General features: G+C 29.6%; 1 long non-coding RNA gene across 17 annotated transcripts in view; it reads left to right on the forward strand.

The window, feature by feature from the left end:
- Positions 1 to 22,623, forward strand: part of LOC128076270 (uncharacterized) — a 56,202-nt gene that overhangs the window by 26,290 nt on the left and 7,289 nt on the right. For 13 of the 17 annotated variants that reach the window (XR_008204336.1, XR_008204331.1, XR_008204323.1 and 10 more), the window contains exons 3-4: positions 8,122 to 8,367; positions 18,618 to 18,699. This is a non-coding gene — a long non-coding RNA (uncharacterized LOC128076270). Of the gene's footprint in view, positions 1 to 8,121; positions 8,368 to 18,617; positions 18,940 to 21,152; positions 21,172 to 21,521; positions 21,678 to 22,464; positions 22,558 to 22,623 lie in introns of those variants that run through there. The other 4 variants (XR_008204330.1, XR_008204329.1, XR_008204332.1 and 1 more) reach the window with 4 other exon arrangements.

The following is a 22,623-nucleotide window of genomic DNA, read 5'->3' on the forward strand; positions in this document are numbered from 1 at the left end:
GTTAAAAACAGGGATTTCTATGAAAATAAGCGATATTTAAGGGGAAAAACTGGGATTTCTATGAAAATAAGCGATATTTGAGGTTAAAAACAGGGATTTCTATGAAAATAAGCGATATTTAAGGGGAAAAACAGGGATTTCTATGAAAATAAGCGATATTTAAGGGGAAAAACAGGGATTTCTATGAAAATAAGCGATATTTAAGGGGAAAAACAGGGATTTCTATGAAAATAAGCGATATTTAAGGGGAAAAACAGGGATTTCTATGAAAATAAGCGATATTTAAGGGGAAAAACAGGGATTTCTATGAAAATAAGCGATATTTAAGGGGAAAAACAGGGATTTCTATGAAAATAAGCGATATTTGAGGTTAAAAACAGGGATTTCTATGAAAATAAGCGATATTTAGGGGAAAAACTGGGATTTCTATGAAAATAAGCGATATTTGAGGTTAAAAACAGGGATTTCTATGAAAATAAGCGATATTTGAGGTTAAAAACAGGGATTTCTATGAAAATAAGCGATATTTGAGGTTAAAAACAGGGATTTCTATGAAAATAAGCGATATTTTAGGTTGAAAACTGGGATTTCTATGAAAATAAGCGATATTTTAGGTTAAAAACAGGGATTTCTATGAAAATAAGCGATATTTGAGGATAAAAACAGGGATTTCTATGAAAATAAGCGATATTTTAGGTTGAAAACTGGGATTTCTATGAAAATAAGCGATATTTTAGGTTAAAAACAGGGATTTCTATGAAAATAAGCGATATTTGAGGTTAAAAACAGGGATTTCTATGAAAATAAGCGATATTTTAGGTTAAAAACAGGGATTTCTATGAAAATAAGCGATATTTAAGGGGAAAAACAGGGATTTCTATGAAAATAAGCGATATTTGAGGTTAAAAACAGGGATTTCTATGAAAATAAGCGATATTTAAGGGGAAAAACAGGGATTTCTATGAAAATAAGCGATATTTGAGGTTAAAAACAGGGATTTCTATGAAAATAAGCGATATTTAAGGGGAAAAACAGGGATTTCTATGAAAATAAGCGATATTTGAGGTTAAAAACAGGGATTTCTATGAAAATAAGCGATATTTGAGGTTAAAAACAGGGATTTCTATGAAAATAAGCGATATTTAAGGGGAAAAACAGGGATTTCTATGAAAATAAGCGATATTTTAGGTTGAAAACTGGGATTTCTATGAAAATAAGCGATATTTTAGGTTAAAAACAGGGATTTCTATGAAAATAAGCGATATTTAAGGGGAAAAACAGGGATTTCTATGAAAATAAGCGATATTTGAGGTTAAAAACAGGGATTTCTATGAAAATAAGCGATATTTAGGTTAAAAACAGGGATTTCTATGAAAATAAGCGATATTTTAGGTTAAAAACAGGGATTTCTAGGAAAATAAGCGATATTTAAGGGGAAAAACAGGGATTTCTATGAAAATAAGCGATATTTAAGGGGAAAAACAGGGATTTCTATGAAAATAAGCGATATTTAGGTTAAAAACAGGGATTTCTATGAAAATAAGCGATATTTAAGGGGAAAAACAGGGATTTCTATGAAAATAAGCGATATTTGAGGTTAAAAACAGGGATTTCTATGAAAATAAGCGATATTTTAGGTTAAAAACAGGGATTTCTATGAAAATAAGCGATATTTAAGGGGAAAAACAGGGATTTCTATGAAAATAAGCGATATTTAAGGGGAAAAACAGGGATTTCTATGAAAATAAGCGATATTTAAGGGGAAAAACAGGGATTTCTATGAAAATAAGCGATATTTGAGGTTAAAAACAGGGATTTCTATGAAAATAAGCGATATTTAAGGGGAAAAACAGGGATTTCTATGAAAATAAGCGATATTTGAGGTTAAAAACAGGGATTTCTATGAAAATAAGCGATATTTTAGGTTAAAAACAGGGATTTCTATGAAAATAAGCGATATTTGAGGTTAAAAACAGGGATTTCTATGAAAATAAGCGATATTTGAGGTTAAAAACAGGGATTTCTATGGAAATAAGCGATATTTGAGGTTAAAAACAGGGATTTCTATGAAAATAAGCGATATTTTAGGGGAAAAACTGGGATTTCTATGGAAATAAGCGATATTTGAGGTTAAAAACAGGGATTTCTATGAAAATAAGCGATATTTGAGGTTAAAAACAGGGATTTCTATGAAAATAAGCGATATTTAAGGGGAAAAACAGGGATTTCTATGAAAATAAGCGATATTTGAGGTTAAAAACAGGGATTTCTATGAAAATAAGCGATATTTAAGGGGAAAAACAGGGATTTCTATGAAAATAAGCGATATTTGAGGTTAAAAACAGGGATTTCTATGAAAATAAGCGATATTTTAGGGGAAAAACAGGGATTTCTATGAAAATAAGCGATATTTGAGGTTAAAAACAGGGATTTCTATGAAAATAAGCGATATTTTAGGTTGAAAACTGGGATTTCTATGATAATAAGCGATATTTTAGGTTAAAAACAGGGATTTCTATGAAAATAAGCGATATTTAAGGGGTTAAAAACAGGGATTTCTATGAAAATAAGCGATATTTAAGGGGAAAAACAGGGATTTCTATGAAAATAAGCGATATTTTAGGTTGAAAACTGGGATTTCTATGAAAATAAGCGATATTTTAGGTTAAAAACAGGGATTTCTATGAAAATAAGCGATATTTGAGGTTAAAAACAGGGATTTCTATGAAAATAAGCGATATTTAAGGGGAAAAACAGGGATTTCTATGAAAATAAGCGATATTTAAGGGGAAAAACAGGGATTTCTATGAAAATAAGCGATATTTAAGGGGAAAAACAGGGATTTCTAGGAAAATAAGCGATATTTGAGGTTAAAAACAGGGATTTCTATGAAAATAAGCGATATTTAAGGGGAAAAACAGGGATTTCTATGAAAATAAGCGATATTTAAGGGGAAAAACAGGGATTTCTATGAAAATAAGCGATATTTGAGGTTAAAAACAGGGATTTCTATGAAAATAAGCGATATTTTAGGGGAAAAACTGGGATTTCTATGAAAATAAGCGATATTTTAGGTTAAAAACAGGGATTTCTATGAAAATAAGCGATATTTGAGGTTAAAAACAGGGATTTCTATGAAAATAAGCGATATTTTAGGTTAAAAACAGGGATTTCTATGAAAATAAGCGATATTTTAGGTTGAAAACTGGGATTTCTATGAAAATAAGCGATATTTTAGGTTAAAAACTGGGATTTCTATGAAAATAAGCGATATTTGAGGATAAAAACAGGGATTTCTATGAAAATAAGCGATATTTTAGGTTAAAAACAGGGATTTCTATGAAAATAAGCGATATTTAAGGGGAAAAACAGGGATTTCTATGAAAATAAGCGATATTTGAGGTTAAAAACAGGGATTTCTATGAAAATAAGCGATATTTGAGGTTAAAAACAGGGATTTCTATGAAAATAAGCGATATTTAAGGGGAAAAACAGGGATTTCTAGGAAAATAAGTGATATTTGAGGTTAAAAACAGGGATTTCTATGATAATAAGCGATATTTAAGGGGAAAAACAGGGATTTCTATGAAAATAAGCGATATTTAAGGGGAAAAACAGGGATTTCTATGAAAATAAGCGATATTTGAGGTTAAAAACAGGGATTTCTATGAAAATAAGTGATATTTTAGGTTAAAAACAGGGATTTCCATGAAAATAAGCGATATTTGAGGTTAAAAACTGGGATTTCTATGAAAATAAGCGATATTTGAGGTTAAAAACAGGGATTTCTATGGAAATAAGCGATATTTGAGGTTAAAAACAGGGATTTCTATGAAAATAAGCGATATTTTAGGGGAAAAACTGGGATTTCTATGGAAATAAGCGATATTTGAGGTTAAAAACAGGGATTTCTATGAAAATAAGCGATATTTGAGGGGGAAAACTGGGATTTCTATGGAAATAAGCGATATTTGAGGTTAAAAACAGGGATTTCTATGAAAATAAGCGATATTTTAGGTTAAAAACTGGGATTTCTATGAAAATAAGCGATATTTGAGGTTAAAAACAGGGATTTCTATGAAAATAAGCGATATTTATGGGGGAAAACAGGGATTTCTATGAAAATAAGCGATATTTGAGGTTAAAAACAGGGATTTCTAGGAAAATAAGCGATATTTGAGGTTAAAAACAGGGATTTCTAGGAAAATAAGCGATATTTAAGGGGAAAAACAGGGATTTCTATGAAAATAAGCGATATTTAAGGGGAAAAACAGGGATTTCTATGAAAATAAGCGATATTTGAGGTTAAAAACAGGGATTTCTATGAAAATAAGCGATATTTTAGGGGAAAAACAGGGATTTCTATGAAAATAAGCGATATTTTAGGTTAAAAACAGGGATTTCTATGAAAATAAGCGATATTTAAGGGGAAAAACAGGGATTTCTATGAAAATAAGCGATATTTAAGGGGAAAAACAGGGATTTCTATGAAAATAAGCGATATTTTAGGTTAAAAACAGGGATTTCTATGAAAATAAGCGATATTTTAAGGGGAAAAACAGGGATTTCTATGAAAATAAGCGATATTTTAGGTTAAAAACAGGGATTTCTATGAAAATAAGCGATATTTAAGGGGAAAAACAGGGATTTCTATGAAAATAAGCGATATTTTAGGTTGAAAACTGGGATTTCTATGAAAATAAGCGATATTTTAGGTTAAAAACAGGGATTTCTATGAAAATAAGCGATATTTGAGGTTAAAAACAGGGATTTCTATGAAAATAAGCGATATTTTAGGTTAAAAACTGGGATTTCTATGAAAATAAGCGATATTTTAGGTTAAAAACAGGGATTTCTAGGAAAATAAGCGATATTTTAGGTTAAAAACAGGGATTTCTATGAAAATAAGCGATATTTGAGGTTAAAAACAGGGATTTCTATGAAAATAAGCGATATTTAAGGGGAAAAACAGGGATTTCTATGAAAATAAGCGATATTTGAGGTTAAAAACAGGGATTTCTATGAAAATAAGCGATATTTAAGGGGAAAAACAGGGATTTCTATGAAAATAAGCGATATTTAAGGGGAAAAACAGGGATTTCTATGAAAATAAGCGATATTTGAGGTTAAAAACAGGGATTTCTATGAAAATAAGTGATATTTTAGGTTAAAAACAGGGATTTCTATGAAAATAAGCGATATTTGAGGTTAAAAACAGGGATTTCTATGAAAATAAGCGATATTTGAGGTTAAAAACAGGGATTTCTATGAAAATAAGCGATATTTGAGGTTAAAAACAGGGATTTCTATGAAAATAAGCGATATTTTAAGGGGAAAAACAGGGATTTCTATGAAAATAAGCGATATTTGAGGTTAAAAACAGGGATTTCTATGAAAATAAGCGATATTTAAGGGGAAAAACAGGGATTTCTATGGAAATAAGCGATATTTGAGGTTAAAAACAGGGATTTCTATGAAAATAAGCGATATTTTAGGTTAAAAACAGGGATTTCTATGAAAATAAGCGATATTTGAGGTTAAAAACAGGGATTTCTATGAAAATAAGCGATATTTGAGGTTAAAAACAGGGATTTCTATGAAAATAAGCGATATTTGAGGTTAAAAACAGGGATTTCTATGAAAATAAGCGATATTTAGGTTAAAAACAGGGATTTCTATGAAAATAAGCGATATTTGAGGTTAAAAACAGGGATTTCTATGAAAATAAGCGATATTTGAGGTTAAAAACAGGGATTTCTATGAAAATAAGCGATATTTAAGGGGAAAAACAGGGATTTCTATGAAAATAAGCGATATTTGAGGTTAAAAACAGGGATTTCTATGAAAATAAGCGATATTTAAGGGGAAAAACAGGGATTTCTATGAAAATAAGCGATATTTGAGGTTAAAAACAGGGATTTCTATGAAAATAACCGATATTTTAGGTTAAAAACAGGGATTTCTATGAAAATAAGCGATATTTTAGGTTAAAAACAGGGATTTCTATGAAAATAAGCGATATTTTAGGTTGAAAACTGGGATTTCTATGAAAATAAGCGATATTTTGAGGTTAAAAACAGGGATTTCTATGAAAATAAGCGATATTTGAGGATAAAAACAGGGATTTCTATGAAAATAAGCGATATTTTAGGTTAAAAACAGGGATTTCTATGAAAATAAGCGATATTTAAGGGGAAAAACAGGGATTTCTATGAAAATAAGCGATATTTGAGGTTAAAAACAGGGATTTCTATGAAAATAAGCGATATTTGAGGTTAAAAACAGGGATTTCTATGAAAATAAGCGATATTTGAGGGGAAAAACAGGGATTTCTATGAAAATAAGCGATATTTGAGGTTAAAAACAGGGATTTCTATGAAAATAAGCGATATTTAAGGGGAAAAACAGGGATTTCTATGAAAATAAGCGATATTTGAGGTTAAAAACAGGGATTTCTATGAAAATAAGCGATATTTGAGGTTAAAAACAGGGATTTCTATGAAAATAAGCGATATTTTAGGTTAAAAACAGGGATTTCTATGAAAATAAGCGATATTTGAGGTTAAAAACTGGGATTTCTATGAAAATAAGCGATATTTGAGGTTAAAAACAGGGATTTCTATGAAAATAAGCGATATTTGAGGTTAAAAACAGGGATTTCTATGAAAATAAGCGATATTTGAGGTTAAAAACAGGGATTTCTATGAAAATAAGCGATATTTGAGGTTAAAAACAGGGATTTCTATGAAAATAAGCGATATTTGAGGTTAAAAACAGGGATTTCTATGAAAATAAGCGATATTTGAGGTTAAAAACAGGGATTTCTATGAAAATAAGCGATATTTGAGGTTAAAAACAGGGATTTCTATGAAAATAAGCGATATTTGAGGTTAAAAACAGGGATTTCTATGAAAATAAGCGATATTTGAGGTTAAAAACAGGGATTTCTATGAAAATAAGCGATATTTGAGGTTAAAAACAGGGATTTCTATGAAAATAAGCGATATTTTAGGGGTTAAAAACAGGGATTTCTATGAAAATAAGCGATATTTGAGGTTAAAAACAGGGATTTCTATGAAAATAAGCGATATTTAAGGGGAAAAACAGGGATTTCTATGAAAATAAGCGATATTTAAGGGGAAAAACAGGGATTTCTATGAAAATAAGCGATATTTGAGGTTAAAAACAGGGATTTCTATTAAAATAAGCGATATTTTAGGGGAAAAACAGGGATTTCAATGAAAATAAGCGATATTTTAGGTTAAAAACAGGGATTTCTATGAAAATAAGCGATATTTAAGGGGAAAAACAGGGATTTCTATGAAAATAAGCGATATTTTAGGTTGAAAACTGGGATTTCTATGAAAATAAGCGATATTTTAGGTTAAAAACAGGGATTTCTATGAAAATAAGCGATATTTGAGGTTAAAAACAGGGATTTCTATGAAAATAAGCGATATTTAAGGGGAAAAACAGGGATTTCTATGAAAATAAGCGATATTTGAGGTTAAAAACAGGGATTTCTAGGAAAATAAGCGATATTTTAGGTTAAAAACAGGGATTTCTATGAAAATAAGCGATATTTAAGGGGAAAAACAGGGATTTCTATGAAAATAAGCGATATTTAAGGGGAAAAACAGGGATTTCTATGAAAATAAGCGATATTTGAGGTTAAAAACAGGGATTTCTATGAAAATAAGCGATATTTTAGGGGAAAAACAGGGATTTCTATGAAAATAAGCGATATTTTAGGTTAAAAACAGGGATTTCTATGAAAATAAGCGATATTTAAGGGGAAAAACAGGGATTTCTATGAAAATAAGCGATATTTGAGGTTAAAAACAGGGATTTCTATGAAAATAAGCGATATTTAAGGGGAAAAACAGGGATTTCTATGAAAATAAGCGATATTTGAGGTTAAAAACAGGGATTTCTATGAAAATAAGCGATATTTGAGGTTAAAAACAGGGATTTCTATGAAAATAAGCGATATTTAAGGGGAAAAACAGGGATTTCTATGAAAATAAGCGATATTTGAGGTTAAAAACAGGGATTTCTATGAAAATAAGCGATATTTAAGGGGAAAAACAGGGATTTCTATGAAAATAAGCGATATTTGAGGTTAAAAACAGGGATTTCTATGAAAATAAGCGATATTTTAGGTTAAAAACAGGGATTTCTATGAAAATAAGCGATATTTGAGGTTAAAAACAGGGATTTCTATGAAAATAAGCGATATTTAAGGTTAAAAACAGGGATTTCTATGAAAATAAGCGATATTTGAGGTTAAAAACAGGGATTTCTATGAAAATAAGCGATATTTGAGGTTAAAAACAGGGATTTCTATGAAAATAAGCGATATTTTAGGTTAAAAACAGGGATTTCTATGAAAATAAGCGATATTTGAGGTTAAAAACTGGGATTTCTATGAAAATAAGCGATATTTGAGGTTAAAAACAGGGATTTCTATGAAAATAAGCGATATTTGAGGTTAAAAACAGGGATTTCTATGAAAATAAGCGATATTTGAGGTTAAAAACAGGGATTTCTATGAAAATAAGCGATATTTGAGGTTAAAAACAGGGATTTCTATGAAAATAAGCGATATTTGAGGTTAAAAACAGGGATTTCTATGAAAATAAGCGATATTTGAGGTTAAAAACAGGGATTTCTATGAAAATAAGCGATATTTAAGGGGAAAAACAGGGATTTCTATGAAAATAAGCGATATTTGAGGTTAAAAACAGGGATTTCTATGAAAATAAGCGATATTTAAGGGGAAAAACAGGGATTTCTATGAAAATAAGCGATATTTGAGGTTAAAAACAGGGATTTCTATGAAAATAAGCGATATTTGAGGTTAAAAACAGGGATTTCTATGAAAATAAGCGATATTTTAGGTTAAAAACAGGGATTTCTATGAAAATAAGCGATATTTGAGGTTAAAAACAGGGATTTCTATGAAAATAAGCGATATTTGAGGTTAAAAACAGGGATTTCTATGAAAATAAGCGATATTTTGAGGTTAAAAACAGGGATTTCTATGAAAATAAGCGATATTTGAGGTTAAAAACAGGGATTTCTATGAAAATAAGCGATATTTAAGGGGAAAAACAGGGATTTCTATGAAAATAAGCGATATTTGAGGTTAAAAACAGGGATTTCTATGAAAATAAGCGATATTTGAGGTTAAAAACAGGGATTTCTATGAAAATAAGCGATATTTTAGGTTAAAAACAGGGATTTCTATGAAAATAAGCGATATTTAAGGGGAAAAACAGGGATTTCTATGAAAATAAGCGATATTTTGATGATAAAAACAGGGATTTCTATGAAAATAAGCGATATTTGAGGTTAAAAACAGGGATTTCTATGAAAATAAGCGATATTTGAGGTTAAAAACAGGGATTTCTATGAAAATAAGCGATATTTGAGGTTAAAAACAGGGATTTCTATGAAAATAAGCGATATTTGAGGTTAAAAACAGGGATTTCTATGAAAATAAGCGATATTTTAGGTTAAAAACAGGGATTTCTATGAAAATAAGCGATATTTAGGTTAAAAACAGGGATTTCTATGAAAATAAGCGATATTTGAGGTTAAAAACAGGGATTTCTATGAAAATAAGCGATATTTGAGGTTAAAAACAGGGATTTCTATGAAAATAAGCGATATTTAAGGGGAAAAACAGGGATTTCTATGAAAATAAGCGATATTTGAGGTTAAAAACAGGGATTTCTATGAAAATAAGCGATATTTAAGGGGAAAAACAGGGATTTCTATGAAAATAAGCGATATTTGAGGTTAAAAACAGGGATTTCTATGAAAATAAGCGATATTTGAGGTTAAAAACAGGGATTTCTATGAAAATAAGCGATATTTGAGGTTAAAAACAGGGATTTCTATGAAAATAAGCGATATTTAGGTTAAAAACAGGGATTTCTATGAAAATAAGCGATATTTGAGGTTAAAAACAGGGATTTCTATGAAAATAAGCGATATTTTAGGTTAAAAACAGGGATTTCTATGAAAATAAGCGATATTTGAGGTTAAAAACAGGGATTTCTATGAAAATAAGCGATATTTGAGGTTAAAAACAGGGATTTCTATGAAAATAAGCGATATTTGAGGTTAAAAACAGGGATTTCTATGAAAATAAGCGATATTTGAGGTTAAAAACAGGGATTTCTATGAAAATAAGCGATATTTGAGGTTAAAAACAGGGATTTCTATGAAAATAAGCGATATTTAAGGGGAAAAACAGGGATTTCTATGAAAATAAGCGATATTTGAGGTTAAAAACAGGGATTTCTATGAAAATAAGCGATATTTTAGGGGAAAAACAGGGATTTCTATGAAAATAAGCGATATTTGAGGTTAAAAACAGGGATTTCTATGAAAATAAGCGATATTTAAGGGGAAAAACAGGGATTTCTATGAAAATAAGCGATATTTGAGGTTAAAAACAGGGATTTCTATGAAAATAAGCGATATTTGAGGTTAAAAACAGGGATTTCTATGAAAATAAGCGATATTTGAGGTTAAAAACAGGGATTTCTATGAAAATAAGCGATATTTTAGGTTAAAAACAGGGATTTCTATGAAAATAAGCGATATTTAAGGGGAAAAACAGGGATTTCTATGAAAATAAGCGATATTTGAGGTTAAAAACAGGGATTTCTATGAAAATAAGCGATATTTTAGGTTAAAAACAGGGATTTCTATGAAAATAAGCGATATTTGAGGTTAAAAACAGGGATTTCTATGAAAATAAGCGATATTTAAGGGGAAAAACAGGGATTTCTATGAAAATAAGCGATATTTGAGGTTAAAAACAGGGATTTCTATGAAAATAAGCGATATTTTAGGTTAAAAACAGGGATTTCTATGAAAATAAGCGATATTTAAGGGGAAAAACAGGGATTTCTATGAAAATAAGCGATATTTAAGGGGAAAAACAGGGATTTCTATGAAAATAAGCGATATTTGAGGTTAAAAACAGGGATTTCTATGAAAATAAGCGATATTTAGGGGAAAAACAGGGATTTCTATGAAAATAAGCGATATTTAAGGGGAAAAACAGGGATTTCTATGAAAATAAGCGATATTTAAGGGGAAAAACAGGGATTTCTATGAAAATAAGCGATATTTGAGGTTAAAAACAGGGATTTCTATGAAAATAAGCGATATTTAAGGGGAAAAACAGGGATTTCTATGAAAATAAGCGATATTTGAGGTTAAAAACAGGGATTTCTATGAAAATAAGCGATATTTAAGGGGTTAAAAACAGGGATTTCTATGAAAATAAGCGATATTTGAGGTTAAAAACAGGGATTTCTATGAAAATAAGCGATATTTGAGGTTAAAAACAGGGATTTCTATGAAAATAAGCGATATTTAAGGGGTTAAAAACAGGGATTTCTATGAAAATAAGCGATATTTGAGGTTAAAAACAGGGATTTCTATGAAAATAAGCGATATTTGAGGTTAAAAACAGGGATTTCTATGAAAATAAGCGATATTTGAGGTTAAAAACAGGGATTTCTATGAAAATAAGCGATATTTGAGGGGAAAAACTGGGATTTCTATGAAAATAAGCGATATTTGAGGTTAAAAACAGGGATTTCTATGAAAATAAGCGATATTTGAGGTTAAAAACAGGGATTTCTATGAAAATAAGCGATATTTGAGGTTAAAAACAGGGATTTCTATGAAAATAAGCGATATTTAAGGGGAAAAACAGGGATTTCTATGAAAATAAGCGATATTTGAGGTTAAAAACAGGGATTTCTATGAAAATAAGCGATATTTTAGGTTAAAAACAGGGATTTCTATGAAAATAAGCGATATTTGAGGTTAAAAACAGGGATTTCTATGAAAATAAGCGATATTTGAGGTTAAAAACAGGGATTTCTATGAAAATAAGCGATATTTAAGGGGAAAAACAGGGATTTCTATGAAAATAAGCGATATTTAAGGGGAAAAACAGGGATTTCTATGAAAATAAGCGATATTTGAGGTTAAAAACAGGGATTTCTATGAAAATAAGCGATATTTTAGGGGAAAAACAGGGATTTCTATGAAAATAAGCGATATTTTAGGTTAAAAACAGGGATTTCTATGAAAATAAGCGATATTTAAGGGGAAAAACAGGGATTTCTATGAAAATAAGCGATATTTGAGGTTAAAAACAGGGATTTCTATGAAAATAAGCGATATTTATGGGGGAAAACAGGGATTTCTATGAAAATAAGCGATATTTGAGGTTAAAAACAGGGATTTCTATGAAAATAAGCGATATTTTAGGTTAAAAACAGGGATTTCTATGAAAATAAGCGATATTTAAGGGGAAAAACAGGGATTTCTATGAAAATAAGCGATATTTAAGGGGAAAAACAGGGATTTCTATGAAAATAAGCGATATTTGAGGTTAAAAACAGGGATTTCTATGAAAATAAGCGATATTTAAGGGGAAAAACAGGGATTTCTATGAAAATAAGCGATATTTAAGGGGAAAAACAGGGATTTCTATGAAAATAAGCGATATTTAAGGGGAAAAACAGGGATTTCTATGAAAATAAGCGATATTTGAGGTTAAAAACAGGGATTTCTATGAAAATAAGCGATATTTAAGGGGAAAAACAGGGATTTCTATGAAAATAAGCGATATTTAAGGGGTTAAAAACAGGGATTTCTATGAAAATAAGCGATATTTGAGGTTAAAAACAGGGATTTCTATGAAAATAAGCGATATTTAAGGGGTTAAAAACAGGGATTTCTATGAAAATAAGCGATATTTGAGGTTAAAAACAGGGATTTCTATGAAAATAAGCGATATTTGAGGTTAAAAACAGGGATTTCTATGAAAATAAGCGATATTTTAGGTTAAAAACAGGGATTTCTATGAAAATAAGCGATATTTAAGGGGTTAAAAACAGGGATTTCTATGAAAATAAGCGATATTTGAGGTTAAAAACAGGGATTTCTATGAAAATAAGCGATATTTGAGGTTAAAAACAGGGATTTCTATGAAAATAAGCGATATTTGAGGTTAAAAACAGGGATTTCTATGAAAATAAGCGATATTTGAGGTTAAAAACAGGGATTTCTATGAAAATAAGCGATATTTAAGGGGAAAAACAGGGATTTCTATGAAAATAAGCGATATTTGAGGTTAAAAACAGGGATTTCTATGAAAATAAGCGATATTTGAGGTTAAAAACAGGGATTTCTATGAAAATAAGCGATATTTTAGGTTAAAAACAGGGATTTCTATGAAAATAAGCGATATTTAGGTTAAAAACAGGGATTTCTATGAAAATAAGCGATATTTTAGGTTAAAAACAGGGATTTCTATGAAAATAAGCGATATTTGAGGTTAAAAACAGGGATTTCTATGAAAATAAGCGATATTTTAGGTTAAAAACAGGGATTTCTATGAAAATAAGCGATATTTAAGGGGAAAAACAGGGATTTCTATGAAAATAAGCGATATTTGAGGTTAAAAACAGGGATTTCTATGAAAATAAGCGATATTTGAGGTTAAAAACAGGGATTTCTATGAAAATAAGCGATATTTAAGGGGAAAAACAGGGATTTCTATGAAAATAAGCGATATTTGAGGTTAAAAACAGGGATTTCTATGAAAATAAGCGATATTTAAGGGGAAAAACAGGGATTTCTATGAAAATAAGCGATATTTGAGGTTAAAAACAGGGATTTCTATGAAAATAAGCGATATTTTAGGTTAAAAACAGGGATTTCTATGAAAATAAGCGATATTTTAGGTTAAAAACAGGGATTTCTATGAAAATAAGCGATATTTGAGGTTAAAAACTGGGATTTCTATGAAAATAAGCGATATTTGAGGTTAAAAACAGGGATTTCTATGAAAATAAGCGATATTTGAGGTTAAAAACAGGGATTTCTATGAAAATAAGCGATATTTGAGGTTAAAAACAGGGATTTCTATGAAAATAAGCGATATTTGAGGTTAAAAACAGGGATTTCTATGAAAATAAGCGATATTTGAGGTTAAAAACAGGGATTTCTATGAAAATAAGCGATATTTTAGGTTAAAAACAGGGATTTCTATGAAAATAAGCGATATTTGAGGTTAAAAACAGGGATTTCTATGAAAATAAGCGATATTTGAGGTTAAAAACAGGGATTTCTATGAAAATAAGCGATATTTGAGGTTAAAAACAGGGATTTCTATGAAAATAAGCGATATTTGAGGTTAAAAACAGGGATTTCTATGAAAATAAGCGATATTTGAGGTTAAAAACAGGGATTTCTATGAAAATAAGCGATATTTTAGGTTAAAAACAGGGATTTCTATGAAAATAAGCGATATTTGAGGTTAAAAACAGGGATTTCTATGAAAATAAGCGATATTTGAGGTTAAAAACAGGGATTTCTATGAAAATAAGCGATATTTAGGTTAAAAACAGGGATTTCTATGAAAATAAGCGATATTTGAGGTTAAAAACAGGGATTTCTATGAAAATAAGCGATATTTGAGGTTAAAAACAGGGATTTCTATGAAAATAAGCGATATTTAAGGGGAAAAACAGGGATTTCTATGAAAATAAGCGATATTTGAGGTTAAAAACAGGGATTTCTATGAAAATAAGCGATATTTAAGGGGTTAAAAACAGGGATTTCTATGAAAATAAGCGATATTTTAGGTTAAAAACAGGGATTTCTATGAAAATAAGCGATATTTGAGGTTAAAAACAGGGATTTCTATGAAAATAAGCGATATTTAGGTTAAAAACAGGGATTTCTATGAAAATAAGCGATATTTGAGGTTAAAAACAGGGATTTCTATGAAAATAAGCGATATTTGAGGTTAAAAACAGGGATTTCTATGAAAATAAGCGATATTTGAGGTTAAAAACAGGGATTTCTATGAAAATAAGCGATATTTTAGGTTAAAAACAGGGATTTCTATGAAAATAAGCGATATTTGAGGTTAAAAACAGGGATTTCTATGAAAATAAGCGATATTTGAGGTTAAAAACAGGGATTTCTATGAAAATAAGCGATATTTAAGGGGAAAAACAGGGATTTCTATGAAAATAAGCGATATTTAAGGGGAAAAACAGGGATTTCTATGAAAATAAGCGATATTTGAGGTTAAAAACAGGGATTTCTATGAAAATAAGCGATATTTTAGGGGAAAAACAGGGATTTCAATGAAAATAAGCGATATTTTAGGTTAAAAACAGGGATTTCTATGAAAATAAGCGATATTTAAGGGGAAAAACAGGGATTTCTATGAAAATAAGCGATATTTTAGGTTGAAAACTGGGATTTCTATGATAATAAGCGATATTTTAGGTTAAAAACAGGGATTTCTATGAAAATAAGCGATATTTAAGGGGAAAAACAGGGATTTCTATGAAAATAAGCGATATTTAGGGAAAAACAGGGATTTCTATGAAAATAAGCGATATTTGAGGTTAAAAACAGGGATTTCTATGAAAATAAGCGATATTTTAGGTTAAAAACAGGGATTTCTATGAAAATAAGCGATATTTGAGGTTAAAAACAGGGATTTCTATGAAAATAAGCGATATTTAAGGGGAAAAACAGGGATTTCTATGAAAATAAGCGATATTTGAGGTTAAAAACAGGGATTTCTATGAAAATAAGCGATATTTAAGGGGAAAAACAGGGATTTCTATGAAAATAAGCGATATTTAAGGGGAAAAACAGGGATTTCTATGAAAATAAGCGATATTTAAGGGGAAAAACAGGGATTTCTATGAAAATAAGCGATATTTGAGGTTAAAAACAGGGATTTCTATGAAAATAAGCGATATTTGAGGTTAAAAACAGGGATTTCTATGAAAATAAGCGATATTTAGGTTAAAAACAGGGATTTCTATGAAAATAAGCGATATTTTAGGTTAAAAACAGGGATTTCTATGAAAATAAGCGATATTTGAGGTTAAAAACAGGGATTTCTATGAAAATAAGCGATATTTGAGGTTAAAAACAGGGATTTCTATGAAAATAAGCGATATTTAAGGGGAAAAACAGGGATTTCTATGAAAATAAGCGATATTTAAGGGGAAAAACAGGGATTTCTATGAAAATAAGCGATATTTGAGGTTAAAAACAGGGATTTCTATGAAAATAAGCGATATTTTAGGTTAAAAACAGGGATTTCTATGAAAATAAGCGATATTTAGGGGAAAAACAGGGATTTCTATGAAAATAAGCGATATTTGAGGTTAAAAACAGGGATTTCTATGAAAATAAGCGATATTTTGAGGTTAAAAACAGGGATTTCTATGAAAATAAGCGATATTTTAGGTTAAAAACAGGGATTTCTATGAAAATAAGCGATATTTGAGGTTAAAAACTGGGATTTCTATGAAAATAAGCGATATTTGAGGTTAAAAACAGGGATTTCTATGAAAATAAGCGATATTTAAGGGGAAAAACAGGGATTTCTATGAAAATAAGCGATATTTGAGGTTAAAAACAGGGATTTCTATGAAAATAAGCGATATTTAAGGGGAAAAACAGGGATTTCTATGAAAATAAGCGATATTTGAGGGGAAAAACAGGGATTTCTATGAAAATAAGCGATATTTGAGGTTAAAAACAGGGATTTCTATGAAAATAAGCGATATTTAAGGGGAAAAACAGGGATTTCTATGAAAATAAGCGATATTTGAGGTTAAAAACAGGGATTTCTATGAAAATAAGCGATATTTAAGGGGAAAAACAGGGATTTCTATGAAAATAAGCGATATTTGAGGTTAAAAACAGGGATTTCTATGAAAATAAGCGATATTTAGGTTAAAAACAGGGATTTCTATGAAAATAAGCGATATTTTAGGTTAAAAACAGGGATTTCCATGGAAATAAGCGATATTTGAGGTTAAAAACTGGGATTTCTATGAAAATAAGCGATATTTGAGGTTAAAAACAGGGATTTCTATGAAAATAAGCGATATTTGAGGTTAAAAACTGGGATTTCTATGAAAATAAGCGATATTTGAGGTTAAAAACAGGGATTTCTATGAAAATAAGCGATATTTGAGGGGAAAAACTGGGATTTCTATGAAAATAAGCGATATTTGAGGTTAAAAACAGGGATTTCTATGAAAATAAGCGATATTTTAGGTTAAAAACTGGGATTTCTATGAAAATAAGCGATATTTTAGGTTAAAAACAGGGATTTCTATGAAAATAAGCGATATTTAAGGGGAAAAACAGGGATTTCTATGAAAATAAGCGATATTTTAGGTTGAAAACTGGGATTTCTATGAAAATAAGCGATATTTTAGGTTAAAAACTGGGATTTCTATGAAAATAAGCGATATTTTAGGTTAAAAACAGGGATTTCTATGAAAATAAGCGATATTTAAGTTAAAAACAGGGATTTCTATGAAAATAAGCGATATTTTAGGTTAAAAACAGGGATTTCTATGAAAATAAGCGATATTTGAGGTTAAAAACAGGGATTTCTATGAAAATAAGCGATATTTAAGGGGAAAAACAGGGATTTCTATGAAAATAAGCGATATTTGAGGTTAAAAACAGGGATTTCTATGAAAATAAGCGATATTTAAGGGGAAAAACAGGGATTTCTATGAAAATAAGCGATATTTAAGGGGAAAAACAGGGATTTCTATGAAAATAAGCGATATTTTAGGTTAAAAACTGGGATTTCTATGAAAATAAGCGATATTTTAGGTTAAAAACAGGGATTTCTATGAAAATAAGCGATATTTGAGGTTAAAAACAGGGATTTCTATGAAAATAAGCGATATTTAAGGTTAAAAACAGGGATTTCTATGAAAATAAGCGATATTTAGGTTAAAAACAGGGATTTCTATGAAAATAAGCGATATTTAAGGGGAAAAACAGGGATTTCTATGAAAATAAGCGATATTTAGGGGGAAAAACAGGGATTTCTAGGAAAATAAGCGATATTTGAGGTTAAAAACAGGGATTTCTAGGAAAATAAGCGATATTTGAGGTTAAAAACAGGGATTTCTATGAAAATAAGCGATATTTGAGGTTAAAAACAGGGATTTCTATGAAAATAAGCGATATTTGAGGTTAAAAACAGGGATTTCTATGAAAATAAGCGATATTTTAGGTTAAAAACAGGGATTTCTATGAAAATAAGCGATATTTATGGGGAAAAACTGGGATTTCTATGAAAATAAGCGATATTTGAGGTTAAAAACAGGGATTTCTATGAAAATAAGCGATATTTTAGGTTAAAAACTGGGATTTCTATGAAAATAAGCGATATTTGAGGTTAAAAACAGGGATTTCTATGAAAATAAGCGATATTTAAGGGGAAAAACAGGGATTTCTATGAAAATAAGCGATATTTGAGGGAAAAACAGGGATTTCTATGAAAATAAGCGATATTTGAGGTTAAAAACAGGGATTTCTATGAAAATAAGCGATATTTGAGGTTAAAAACAGGGATTTCTATGAAAATAAGCGATATTTTAGGTTAAAAACAGGGATTTCTATGAAAATAAGCGATATTTTAGGTTAAAAACAGGGATTTCTATGAAAATAAGCGATATTTAGGGGAAAAACAGGGATTTCTATGAAAATAAGCGATATTTTAGGTTAAAAACAGGGATTTCTATGAAAATAAGCGATATTTAAGGTTAAAAACAGGGATTTCTATGAAAATAAGCGATATTTGAGGTTAAAAACAGGGATTTCTATGAAAATAAGCGATATTTAAGGGGAAAAACAGGGATTTCTATGAAAATAAGCGATATTTAAGGGGAAAAACAGGGATTTCTATGAAAATAAGCGATATTTGAGGTTAAAAACAGGGATTTCTATGAAAATAAGCGATATTTTAAGGGGAAAAACAGGGATTTCTATGAAAATAAGCGATATTTTAGGTTAAAAACAGGGATTTCTATGAAAATAAGCGATATTTAGGTTAAAAACAGGGATTTCTATGAAAATAAGCGATATTTAGGTTAAAAACAGGGATTTCTATGAAAATAAGCGATATTTGAGGTTAAAAACAGGGATTTCTATGAAAATAAGCGATATTTTAGGTTAAAAACAGGGATTTCTATGAAAATAAGCGATATTTGAGGTTAAAAACAGGGATTTCTATGAAAATAAGCGATATTTAAGGGGAAAAACAGGGATTTCTATGAAAATAAGCGATATTTAAGGGGAAAAACAGGGATTTCTATGAAAATAAGCGATATTTGAGGTTAAAAACAGGGATTTCTATGAAAATAAGCGATATTTGAGGTTAAAAACAGGGATTTCTATGAAAATAAGCGATATTTAAGGGGAAAAACAGGGATTTCTATGAAAATAAGCGATATTTAAGGGGAAAAACAGGGATTTCTATGAAAATAAGCGATATTTAGGTTAAAAACTGGGATTTCTATGAAAATAAGCGATATTTTAGGTTAAAAACAGGGATTTCTATGAAAATAAGCGATATTTTAGGTTAAAAACAGGGATTTCTATGAAAATAAGCGATATTTAAGGGGAAAAACAGGGATTTCTATGAAAATAAGCGATATTTAGGTTAAAAACAGGGATTTCTATGAAAATAAGCGATATTTAGGTTAAAAACAGGGATTTCTATGAAAATAAGCGATATTTAAGGGGAAAAACAGGGATTTCTATGAAAATAAGCGATATTTAAGGGGAAAAACAGGGATTTCTATGAAAATAAGCGATATTTGAGGTTAAAAACAGGGATTTCTATGAAAATAAGCGATATTTAAGGGGAAAAACAGGGATTTCTATGAAAATAAGCGATATTTTAGGTTAAAAACAGGGATTTCTATGAAAATAAGCGATATTTAAGGGGAAAAACTGGGATTTCTATGAAAATAAGCGATATTTTATGGGAAAAACTGGGATTTCTATGAAAATAAGCGATATTTTAGGTTAAAAACAGGGATTTCTAGGAAAATAAGCGATATTTGAGGTTAAAAACAGGGATTTCTAGGAAAATAAGCGATATTTAATAAAAACTGCGATTTCTATGAAAATAAGCGATATTTGAGGTTAAAAACAGGGATTTCTATGAAAATAAGCGATATTTTAGGTTAAAAACAGGGATTTCTATGAAAATAAGCGATATTTGAGGTTAAAAACAGGGATTTCTAGGAAAATAAGCGATATTTGAGGTTAAAAACAGGGATTTCTATGAAAATAAGCGATATTTATGGGGAAAAACTGGGATTTCTATGATAATAAGCGATATTTGAGGTTAAAAACAGGGATTTCTATGAAAATAAGCGATATTTGAGGTTAAAAACAGGGATTTCTATGAAAATAAGCGATATTTGAGGATAAAAACAGGGATTTCTATGAAAATAAGCGATATTTGAGGTTAAAAACAGGGATTTCTATGAAAATAAGCGATATTTGAGGTTAAAAACAGGGATTTCTATGAAAATAAGCGATATTTTAGGTTAAAAACAGGGATTTCTATGAAAATAAGCGATATTTGAGGTTAAAAACAGGGATTTCTATGAAAATAAGCGATATTTAAGGGGAAAAACAGGGATTTCTATGAAAATAAGCGATATTTTAGGTTGAAAACTGGGATTTCTATGAAAATAAGCGATATTTTAGGTTAAAAACAGGGATTTCTATGAAAATAAGCGATATTTGAGGTTAAAAACAGGGATTTCTATGAAAATAAGCGATATTTGAGGTTAAAAACAGGGATTTCTATGAAAATAAGCGATATTTTAGGTTAAAAACAGGGATTTCTATGAAAATAAGCAATATTTAAGGGGAAAAACAGGGATTTCTATGAAAATAAGCGATATTTAAGGGGAAAAACAGGGATTTCTATGAAAATAAGCGATATTTTAGGTAAAAAACAGGGATTTCTAGGAAAATAAGCGATATTTAAGGTTAAAAACAGGGATTTCTGTGGAAATGAGCGATATTTGAGGTTAAAAACAGGGATTTCTATGAAAATAAGCGATATTTAAGGGGAAAAACAGGGATTTCTATGAAAATAAGCAATATTTAAGGGGAAAAATAGGGATTTCTATGAAAATAAGCGATATTTGAGGTTAAAAATAGGGATTTCTATGAAAATAAGCGATATTTTAAGGGAAAAACTGGAATTTCTATGAAAATAAGCGATATTTTAGGTTAAAAACAGGGATTTCTAGGAAAATAAGCGATATTTAAGGGGAAAAACAGGGATTTCTATGAAAATAAGCGATATTTTAGGTTGAAATCTGGGATTTCTATGAAAATAAGCGATATTTGAGGTTAAAAACATGGATTTCTATGAAAATATGCGATATTTTAGGTTAAAAACAGGGATTTCTATGAAAATAAGCGATATTTAAGGGGAAAAACAGGGATTTCTATGAAAATAAGCGATAATTAAGGGGAAAAACAGGAATTTCTATGAAAATAAGCGATATTTGAGGTTAAAAACAGTGATTTCGATGAAAATAAGCGATATTTAAGGGGAAAAACAGGGATTTCTATGAAAATAAGCGATATTTAAGGGGAAAAACAGGGATTCCTATGAAAATAAGCGATATTTAAGGTTAAAAACAGGGATTTCAATGAAAATAAGCGATATTTTAGGTTAAAAACAGGGATTTCTATGAAAATAAGCGATATTTGAGGTTAAAAACAGGGATTTCTATGAAAATAAGCGATATTTGAGGTTAGAAACAGGGATTTCTAGGAAAATAAGCGATATCTTAGGATAAAAACAGGGATTTCTATGAAAATAAGCGATATCTTAGGTTAAAAACAGGGATTTCTATGAAAATAAGCGATATTTTAGGTAAAAAACAGGGATTTCTATGAAAATAAGCGATATTTAGGGGGAAAAACTGGGATTTCTATGAAAATAAGCGATATTTGAGGTTAAAAACAGGGATTTCTATGAAAATAATCGATATTTAAGGGGAAAATCGGGGATTTCTAGGAAAATAAGCGATATTTAAGGGGAAAAACAGGGATTTCTAAAAAAATAAGCGATATCTTAGGTTAAAAACTGGGATTTCTATGACAATAAGCAATATTTAAGGGGAAAAACTGGGATTTCTACGAAAATAAGTGATATTTTATGGGAAAAATAGGGATTTCTATGGAAATAAGCGATATTTTAGGTTAAAAACAGGGATTTCTAGGAAAATAAGCGATATTTGAGGTTAAAAACAGGGATTTCTAGGAAAATAAGCGATATTTAATGGGAAAAACTGCGATTTCTATGAAAATAAGCGATATTTGAGGTTAAAAACAGGGATTTCTATGAAAATAAGCGATATTTTAGGTTAAAAACAGGGATTTCTTCGAAAATAAGCGATATTTGAGGTTAAAAACAGGGATTTCTAGGAAAATAAGCGATATTTGAGGATAAAAACAGGGATTTCTATGAAAATAAGCGATATTTATGGGGAAAAACTGGGATTTCTATGAAAATAAGCGATATTTGAGGTTAAAAACAGGGATTTCTATGAAAATAAGCGATATTTTAGGTTAAAAACTGGGATTTCTATGAAAATAAGTGATATTTGAGGATAAAAACAGGGATTTCTATGAAAATAAGCGATATTTGAGGTTAAAAACAGGGATTTCTATGAAAATAAGCGATAT

Source organism: Tympanuchus pallidicinctus, unplaced genomic scaffold, assembly GCF_026119805.1.
Source record: "Tympanuchus pallidicinctus isolate F22 unplaced genomic scaffold, pur_lepc_1.0 scaffold135, whole genome shotgun sequence".
Lineage (NCBI taxonomy): Eukaryota > Metazoa > Chordata > Aves > Galliformes > Phasianidae > Tympanuchus > Tympanuchus pallidicinctus.